This window comes from Spermophilus citellus (assembly GCF_964194105.1).
Source record: "Spermophilus citellus genome assembly, chromosome: 15".
NCBI classification, from domain to species: Eukaryota; Metazoa; Chordata; class Mammalia; order Rodentia; family Sciuridae; genus Spermophilus; species Spermophilus citellus.
In genome coordinates, this window is record NC_138195.1 from 28,285,809 (window position 1) to 28,295,776 (window position 9,968).

The window sequence follows — 9,968 nt, forward strand, 5'->3', positions numbered from 1 at the left end:
TTATGTATAACCTCTGTCAGATTTAATGATTCCAGGAATGCCTCCCGTATCATTGGCGAATACTTGGCCGGAAATTGGTCCATGGCAGCGGAAGACATGATCCAGTCTCAACTAACCCAGATAGCTGTCTTGAACAGTACCCATGTCGATCCCGTAACTTTGGGTCAATTCACCGATTGGATATCCTCTGCCTTTTCCTTTTTTAAAGAGTGGGTGGGGGTAGGCATTTTTGGTGCAATGTGTTGCTTCGGTATGGTTCTCTGCTTGTGGTTTCTCTGTCGCCTCAAGGCCCGCAATGCTCACGATAAAGCTATGATCATACAAGCTCTTGCAGCTTTAGAAAATGGCAACTCACCTCAAGTTTGGCTTGTGCAAATTAAACAGTAAATCTTTGACATGGTCGTCGCACCCCAAGTCTTACGGACATTGCACTGGGATCGACATGTCTTTCCTTGTTATTCTCTTAGTGTTGGAAAGCCCTTGCACTCTGCCGGCTTTCCTACCATTGTACGCAGATGGGTTTCCACACTAGTGCTTTTCTATCGCCTTAAAACCCGTGCCTTTCTTTTAGGGTGTTACCAACTTGTTTGTCGTTGTATTTCTATACAGCCACAGTTCAGCCTTAGCTATCCCCCTTCGTCCACCGTCGTCACGATACAGGATGCGAGGCAAGGCACTGCACTTGAGTGATCCTTGAAGTGGACCTCAAGGAGAGCATGTCCTATTGTATGCGGGTTAGACGCGTCCTCGCCCCGTCCCACGGAGAAAAGCGTCGGCTGATATGGCCTCAGATCTGGGGAAGGCGCCTCCTTGGGGCTGAGCCATACTATGCAGCCACTTCTGCACAGTGGGATAGGACCTCTACTCTCTCCTGTGTTGTTCTTAGAAAACAAAAGGGGGAACTGTGGTGAGCCGTTTCTTCGGACTGTGGTCACCATTACAAGATGGCGCTGGCTCCGCTGTGGTCTGTGACAAACAACTCCTTATTTGGGAGAGTTGGCACGTGATTTTTTAACACCCTATGAGAAAGCTCCACGTAGCAGCTTCGCATTGGGGCTTGGGATGCTTTATTAGGGCTGGGAGGGGCGTCCGAGAGAGGAGAAGAAGAAACATCAGGGGCCTGAATAAACGGCTGAAAGAAGATTCCTGTTGTTGCGTCTTCCTTGCGGGCAAGGGGTCGCGACATTTCTTGAAAGAGTTGGCTTTACTCACTGTCTCACTTCCTCTAGTCCTTCTAATTTCTTTTAAACCTGCTCTAACTAGCAAACTATGATGAAACTATTAAATCTAAAAGAAATTACTCAGTCTCTTCCTGATTTGTCAGCAGGATTTGACACTGGTGCTCATTGCTTCCTCGCTGAAATCTTGCTTCTGGTGCACTCTGCACCAGAAGAGTGCTGTGTACTCATGGGAGGCTCCTTCTAAATGTTATATTCCTTATCTTGCCATCTTTCTAAAATCCAAAGTGCTAGTCCTTGAGCCTTTTCTCTTATTCTGCTCTTGCTCTCTTAAAGAAGTTTAGCCAGTTTCATGGCTTAAATATCAACTACACATTAGTGACTTTTAAATACATATTTCTAGGCCAAATTTCATATATGCAACAGCCTTCTAGAAAACCTCACTCCAAGTAAAATTTGGTTGTTCCATCTCAACTCTCTCCTTTACACTTTAATTATTGGAAATTTTATTTTTTTCAATCAGTCAGAAAGAGTCTGGTGTCATCCTTGGATTTTCTTTTGCTCTTGTACTTCAGATCTAAACTGCCAGAAAGTTCTCTTTATTTGCTCATTATAGAAAATTCAGAATATGACTACATTTGCTGCTCCACTGCTACCCTGCCCAAACACTATCATCTCTCCCTTGTGTTATTACAACATCCTCCTTAATACTATCTTAGCTTCCACTTTAGTCCTTCTCGGGGCTCTAGTGAGAGTGATCTTGAAATGAAAACCCACATTGTTTTATTTTTCTGCTTAAAACCCAGTAGAACAACTTAAAAGTTAATACAACTAATTGTTACCCCAGTTGTGCACGAAACATTGCTTAAAACATCATTTCAAAGTTAATATATTATTTCTACACTCAAATCTTTGATAATACATGAAGAGATGTGTGTGTACACACACAGAGACACGCACATACGTACATACTCAAAATCAGTAGAAGTGAGTGGTAGGTAAAATACCCTTGCTTATATATAAACAAAGTTATAGATAAAACAAAGAGTTTTTAAATCAATGCTATTACACTGCTCCTTCCCCATCACTGAACTTTTTCTTAAAAAGGAGCAGCATTATTTGCAAATCTTGTCTTGATCTAGAGCTTAGGGATCTTTGCCAATATGTGCTTAAAGAATATTCCTTTAATAATGATGGTGGGATTGCAATAAAACCTAAATGTGCAAATAGCTGCAAACACTAAGGATCATGGTTTTGGGGGATTAACTCCAAGAACTGTTTGCTTTGCTTTTTGTTTTAAGATTCATATAAGGCTGAGTGTGATTTGGAAATTTATTCTTTGATAATCATAAGATAGAATAAGGATCTCCTGAGAATTTGTCCTTCCTGTATTATGTAAAACTGTCTTAATAATTTTTAAATATGTTTAATTGTAGATGGACACAATAAATTTATTTATTTATTTATTTATTTATTTATTTTTATGTGGTGCTGAGGATCAAACCCAAGTGCTCTATCCCTTAACTACAACCCCAGTCCTCAAATATTTATTTTCAGATTTAAGAAATCCTTATTTTGACAACTATTATAAAAAATAAAAGTATAAAAATAAAATCTTTTAATCACCATTAATTGTAAATTTCATTGGGGATTTTTTAATTGTCTAGGAAAAGTTATTGAAAGCACATGTTAAAAATGACTTCATATTTTAGAACCCAGTAAAAATTTCTTTCCTTTATTTTTAAGAAAGGAATGAGATTCTTTTTGTTGTTTTGTGTTTTAGCTGAAATTGCTAGAAAATTATTCCTGTAACTTTTCATTTGACTGTTATCAAGAAGCATTATATACCAAAGTCCAATTTAAAAAGTAATGACATAGAATAAGCAAATAAAATATGTTTTAATAAAATATGTTTATAAGAAAATCAGTGTGCTAGAAAAGTACAAAGGTCCTTATAGGTTATAAGAGAACAATGAAGCTGGGCCAGGATGTGGACTATATCTATCACATGCTCTGGCTGGAAATGTAAATTGATACAGGATATTGGAAAAGCATTTGGTTGTATGTATATCCTATGATCCATAAATTTCACTAATGGAAATAAATTTAAAAAACAGAAATGCACACATATGCTCAAGTAAAAACACTATGAGAATATTCATAGCAGAAGTATTCATGATATTCAAGAAATGAAAAACTGTACCAATCACAATAGTCTCTCAACAAAATAGATAAATCAACTTAACTATATCCATAAAATGACTGTTTAATCAGCTTTTTCACTAGTATAACTAAAAGACCCAACCAGAAAAATTGTAGAGTAGGAAAGATTTATTCAAGGGCTCATGGTTTCAGGGGTCCATTCCTTGGGACTTGAGGTGAGGCAGAATATCATGGTGGAAGATTGTGGCAGAAGGAAGCATTTCACATGACAATCAGGAAGTAGAGATAAAGGGCTCCACTTGTCAGATACAAACATATATCCCAAAGTCAAGCTCCCAATTCCCACCTCCTCCAGCCATACCCTACTTTATTTACCACTGTTAATTCCTACTCAGGGATCAATTCACTGATTAGGTTAAGACTCTCACAACCCCTCTCTCAGTCCCAGGCCTTGGAGCACCTCTCTTGCAGCATCTCCCCTCAAGCCTCTACTCTCCTTTGGGTCAATATCATCTAGAATCCATATTCTCCCATAAGATTCACTAACACCAACACATTTAGCACCAAAATAATGTAAATACCCAATGCCTCCCCACAACTAGGGCTCAAGCTGCCCCACCTGTGCCACTATGGCAAAGCGGCAGCCCACTGCGAATATTACCCCAACTTCTTCAAGATGGTGGAGAGCTTCTTCGACCATGGTGCCAAGGTAGAGGATAAGCTGGTGGAGGACCTGAAGACCTGGTAGAGCCAGGAGCAGAAGCAGAACCACATGAGAAGAATCTTGTGAATCATCAAGACCTGAAACCATGTGATGAGTCTCTCTTTCCCTATTCTGGGTGGTGACTGTTCCTAGGAGTCATCAAGAGCTACTGGGCCCAGCACAGCCAGCAATACATGCCCTACAAGGGAGGTATCCATTACCACACTGATGTGAGTGTAGATGAAGCAAAAAAATTGGCTTTTCTAATGACTTATAAGTGTGCAGTGGTTGATATGACATTTTGAGGTGTTAAAGAGGTGTAGATTTCATCTCACTCCTGTCAGAATGGCAATCATCAAGAATACAATCATCAAGAATACAACAAAAAATATTGGCGAGGATGTGGGGATAAAGGTACACTCATACGATGCTGGTGGGACTGCAAATTGGTACAACCACTATGAAAAGCAGTATGGAGATTCCTCAGAAAACTAGGAATGAAACCACCACTTAACCCAGCTATCCCACTCCTCAGTTTATATCCAAAGGATTACAGCCTACTACAGTAATGCAGCCATGTCAATGTTTATAGCAGCTCAATTCACAATAGCTAGACTATGGAACCAACCTAGGTGTCCTTCAATAGATGAATAGATAAAGAAAATGTGGTATATATATTCAATGTAATATTACTCAGCTTTAAAGAAAAATGAAATTATGGTGTTTGCCAGTAAATGTATGGAGTTGGAGAATATTATGCTAAGTGAAATAAGCAATCCTGAATGTTTTTTCTAATATGCGGATGCTAATTCACAATAAGGCAGGAGGCACTAGAGAAGAATAGCATTACCTTAGATTAGGTAGAGGGAAGTGAAGAGAGGGGAAGGGGAGGGGAGTGGAGGGGGACTAGGAAAGATAGAAAATGAAACAGACATTATTACTTTATGTATATATGTGACTGCATGACCAATATGATTCTGCAATATGTACACTCAGAAAAAATGAGAAATTATATCCATCTATGTATGATGTGTCAAAGTGCAAAAATGCGTTCTACTGTGATGTATAACTAATCAAAACAAAACAAAAAATAAACTAAGAAATTAAGATTAAAAAGGAAAAAAAAAGATCAATCCCAAGAACTCTACAGATTATAAATTGGAGAAGATCACAAGAAGGTTCACCATGGAACTCACCAAAATTTTTTTTTTTTTTTTTTTTTTTTGTCGTCAGTTCTAGCATTGATGTGCCTGCTCCAGATGTGAGCACAGGTGAGCAGAAGATGTTCTGGATGTTTACACCTATGCCAGAACCACAGGGCACTATGATATTGATGCACATACCTGTGTTACTGGTAAACTCATCAGTCAAGGAGGTATCCGTGGATGCATCTCTGCTACTGGCCATGGTGTTTTCCATGGAATTGAAAACTTCATCAATGAAGCTTCTTACATGAGCATTTTAGGAATGACACAAGGCTTTGGAGATAAAACATTTGTGTCTCAGGGGTTTGGTAACATGGGCCTGCACTCTATGCAGTATTTACATTGTTTTGGTTCTAAATGTGTTGGTGTTGGTGAATCTGATGGGAGTATGTGGAATCCAGATGATATTGATTCAAAGAAACTGGAAGATTTCAAATCTCAATATGAACAAATTCTGAGTTTCACCAAGGCAAATGTGTATGAAGAAAGCATTTTGGAGGCTGACTGTGACATACTGATTCCTGCTGCCAATGAAAAGTGGTTAAGCAAATCCAGTGCACCCAGAGTCAAAGCCAAGATCATTGCGGAAGGTAAGGTGCTAATAGACCAACTCCAGAAGCTGATAAGATTTCCCTAGAGAGGAACATCATGGTTATTCCAAATCTCTACGTAAATGCTGGTGGAGTGACAGCATCTTACTTTGAATGGCTGAAGAATTGGAATCATGTACACTATGGCTGACTAACCTTCAAATATGAAAGGAATTGTAACCACTACTTGCTCAAGTTTGTTCAAGAAGATTTAGAAAGAAAGTTTGGAAATCATGGTGGAACAATTCCTGTAGTTCTCACTGCACACTGGCAGGGTAGGATATGGGGTACATCAGAGAAAACATTGTGCATTCTGGCTTAGCCTATACCATGGAGCATTTAGCCAGGTGAATTATGCAGATTTCTATGAAATATAACCTGGGCTTGGAGCTGAGAACAGCTGCCTATGTGAATGCCATTGAGAAAGTCTTCATTCAAAGTGTACAATGAAGCTGGCATGACCTTCAACATAGATGGATCATGGTTAACTTCCTCACCACCACCTTCACCTGTAACTTCTGCTGACCTATCATAAGTTTATGTGTAACTGCAGAAAGCTTTATCTCATGCCCATTAAACAGTGGATACTGTTCTCAACAAGTAAATTCAATGTAGTCCCATAAGAAGAAAGAAATTAAGTTTAGGGAATTGTGTATAATCTGATGAGTGTGAAAGTAGAAATCACTATTCCAAAGGGCCATTTAGGCATTTTGCTTTTAAATAAAAGTCTCCACCACTTGACTGTGCTGCCTTGCTCCAGGGCTCTTCTCAACACAGTCAGTGCTGTTGCCAGGGAAAGCAGTCAAGAACAGTCACTCACTTTTGCTCAGGACAAGTCTGGGATGTGTTTTAATTTTGACACAATTGAGAATCATAAATATGGTTTTCAGAAGGTAGCTTTGTCCTCAAATGAGTTATTGGTATTTTACAACTGCACAGTAACTCAATTTTATAAATTGCAAACAAAAATAAACGATATCTTCTATGCATTTTATTCTCATGGAATAAAATAAGTACATGCTGCTGTAATAAAATTGCCTTGAATCACTTAATAAGCTTAACCTTGGCTCAAGCAGTGAATTCCTATACACATGTAAATGAAAGCTAGCATTTTTATAACATAAAACAGTATCATTTTTAGCTTATCAGTCATGTATTGTCCAGCAAAAACAAAAAGCTTTATAGAGGTCTTCATACTTGGAAACACTGGAGGCTATTTTTGTTAAAACTATCAGATTTCACCAACTACTATAATGACACATAGTCAAAAAATGCAGTAACCTCCTTATCATATTAATTAATTGTTCTTCCCTTTTGAAGATCTATTGTGTTGACAATCAAACCATAACTCAAGTAGAGCGTCCCAGGAAAAACCACTGGGCTCCCGGTTTGGAGTCCAGCTGGCTCTGAGCACTGCCAGTGGCCCTGACTCAGCCTGACTGTGTGTCCTCTCCTTCTGAAGGCTTTACATTCTATACCCACCTTCCTTAACAACAGACTGGAAACAACATGTTCTAGTGTTTACAAAGATTTTGGTCAGAGCCTTTTGATCAGTAGTGTCCCAATGAAATACTAGATAATAATGTAAGAATGAGTGCTTTCTTTTTTTTAATAATAATTCCCTTTCACAAGTTTCTAACTACTTTGCAACTGCATGTCTTAACCTGGTGATAAAAGCAGTAATTAAAAGTCTACCTTAAAAATCAAACAAAACAAAAACACTCTCACAATCCAATCATTTCTCCTCTGAACCTTCTTGCATTTTCTCACATGTCACCTTTTGGGGGAAACCTCATATCCATACCATAACAATGACATACACGTATACACATATGCATACAAGTACAATTTAGCCTGGATACAACAATATGGATGACATTAATTTTGAGTTCAATAATAGACAATAATTGAAACACAAGAGTATATGGTGTAGATTCATTTTTATAAAGCTAAGAAACAGACCAAATTCAGTAATGGCATTTAAATTAAAGTTCTGCTTACCCTTTGGAAGTTTATCATGAAATGGGAGGTAGGGTAAGAAAATTTACAGGGAACATAATTTTTTGTTTCTCTCTTCTTGTTACACATACTCATTCAGTATGTGAATTTATCAAACTGTATATTTATTACAGTGAATATTTTATATGTATATTAAACTTTAGTAAAATGTTTTATATATTGATAATAATGAGTTTGGTTTATCAAGAAAGGATAGTTGGATGATTGATCATTAAGTGCTTCCATTGGATACTAATATTTTGGTACACTTTATCCATAGTTCAGTACTTGGTCTTTGTTAGTGCACTGAGGTTGACTAGAGTTGAGGTTGCCAACTCACTAAAAGCACAAAATCCTGATGAACAAGTCACAATTTTAATATATTCAATGAAACTGGTGAATATTCTTTTCCATTAACTGTAATGTTTAAATTTCATATTTAAGACATACCTTTTATTATTATCAAATTATTAAATGACAGGTGGTTTAGTAAGTACAGGATGAAAATAGAGAAAGGTAAAATATAAGAGTTTTTTTTTTAAATGATGGTGACACTTGATAATGTGTGCTTTTTTATAAATAAAATTCTTTTTTCTGGGGTGTGTCTTTGGGCATCACATTCAGTGTCTCTCAGCTTAAAGGAGATAGAAAAACCATGCCATCTTGCAGATGTTGGGTTGCCTGTTTATGATTGTATGATGCTGCACTTTTGTTTTAGTTTAAAAAAATTTTCTTTATCTAGAATGCTACATAGATGAAATCCTACCTATCTAGATAACACTTGGGACATCTTTGTATTAGTATTGGGGATTCACATATATTTTTTTTCATTACATGTGTGATCATCCTTTTATTTACTCTGTGTGTACTTAACCATGTTATCAGGTGTCAATTTTGTTCAGAGAGTCATTTAAGTTTTAAGTTCTTTATGTCAAATTCACAGACATATCTCATATAACTCCTACATTACTTAGGTTATTTACCAACTTGTTTTCACTTATTTTAAACAATTATTTAAAACTAGATTTAAGAAATATTATGTGACAATATATTGCTCATTCTTCCTACATTCAGCTATATGGACATAAGTCAATTCAAAAGGATGAGTATATAGTCTGCTTTCAGAACACAGTTTTTCTCAAATTCCATCACATTTTTTGACAGGTTCTATAATACAACAGCATCATTAACAATGATGACAAATCAGAATGGAACAAATTTATATTTTTAAAGCCAAGTGACTATGGGGACCAAATGAAATAGAATGAGAATGGATTACAAATGTCTATACTCACACATCAGCATCTTCCAAATATCCTCGAGAAGACTCATTTCTTTAGTCCCACTTTTAGGCTGAAACACACACATAATCAAGTACTTGATAAATTTGGAAAAGAAGAGAATTGTTTTTGTTATGCTACTTACACAATCAATGGTCTATGTCAGTATGGTGATAATATAAAATTTCAAGCATGCTGACTTCTCAGTAGTTTTTGTAAGATGAAACTACAGCAGCTAGTTAAATGGCATTTAAGATAATGTTAGAAAGAATAAAATACCAGCTACTCATGGCTTGGTACAGGTGATAAGGCAAGAGCAACATATACCTGTTAGTACTCTGAAACACAATAGCCATACAGTGTTGTTTATCCTTTTCAACCTTTCACAATATTTATTTCTTCCAATAATTTAGTACTGGTTTACTTGCTACATTTTGTATTAACTGCTATGTTTATACGTATTTTCTCATTTTTCGGAATAGAAGTAGAAACTACTTCTAAGCCTGTTTTTGATTTTGAATTTTCCTGTTGTGAGGATGGCCTTAGGCCTGAGCCTAAGCAACTCCATTTTAAAAACTCTAGTTTGAAACCTGCAGTCTCACCAGGCACACCCACAGAGCCCTCCAGTATGGCCTCAAATAAGTTACTTCCCCTCACCCTGATAAACAGAGTGAAGCCCCTGGCAGGCTGTCTTCACCTGATAAGAGGGAAAGGTGATAAGATCAGAGTGAAGACCACCAGACCAGATATTTCTGACCCCAGGATAAATGATGTCATGGAGAAATCCAGTGGTAGCTGATAAGGATTGAAAGGGGGGTGTCAAAAGCCCCCAAATTTAGTATAAATAATAG

The 9,968-nt window shown here is 37.1% G+C and overlaps 1 pseudogene across 1 annotated transcript; it reads left to right on the forward strand.

Annotated features, from left to right (window-relative positions):
* Window positions 1-3,166: 3,166 nt before the first annotated feature.
* On the forward strand, window positions 3,167-6,374 carry LOC308634374 (glutamate dehydrogenase 1, mitochondrial-like; annotated as a pseudogene). The gene is made up of 3 exons: window positions 3,167-3,239; window positions 3,944-4,361; window positions 5,173-6,374. The product of its transcript is annotated as a glutamate dehydrogenase 1, mitochondrial-like (transcript).
* Window positions 6,375-9,968: the final 3,594 nt, after the last annotated feature.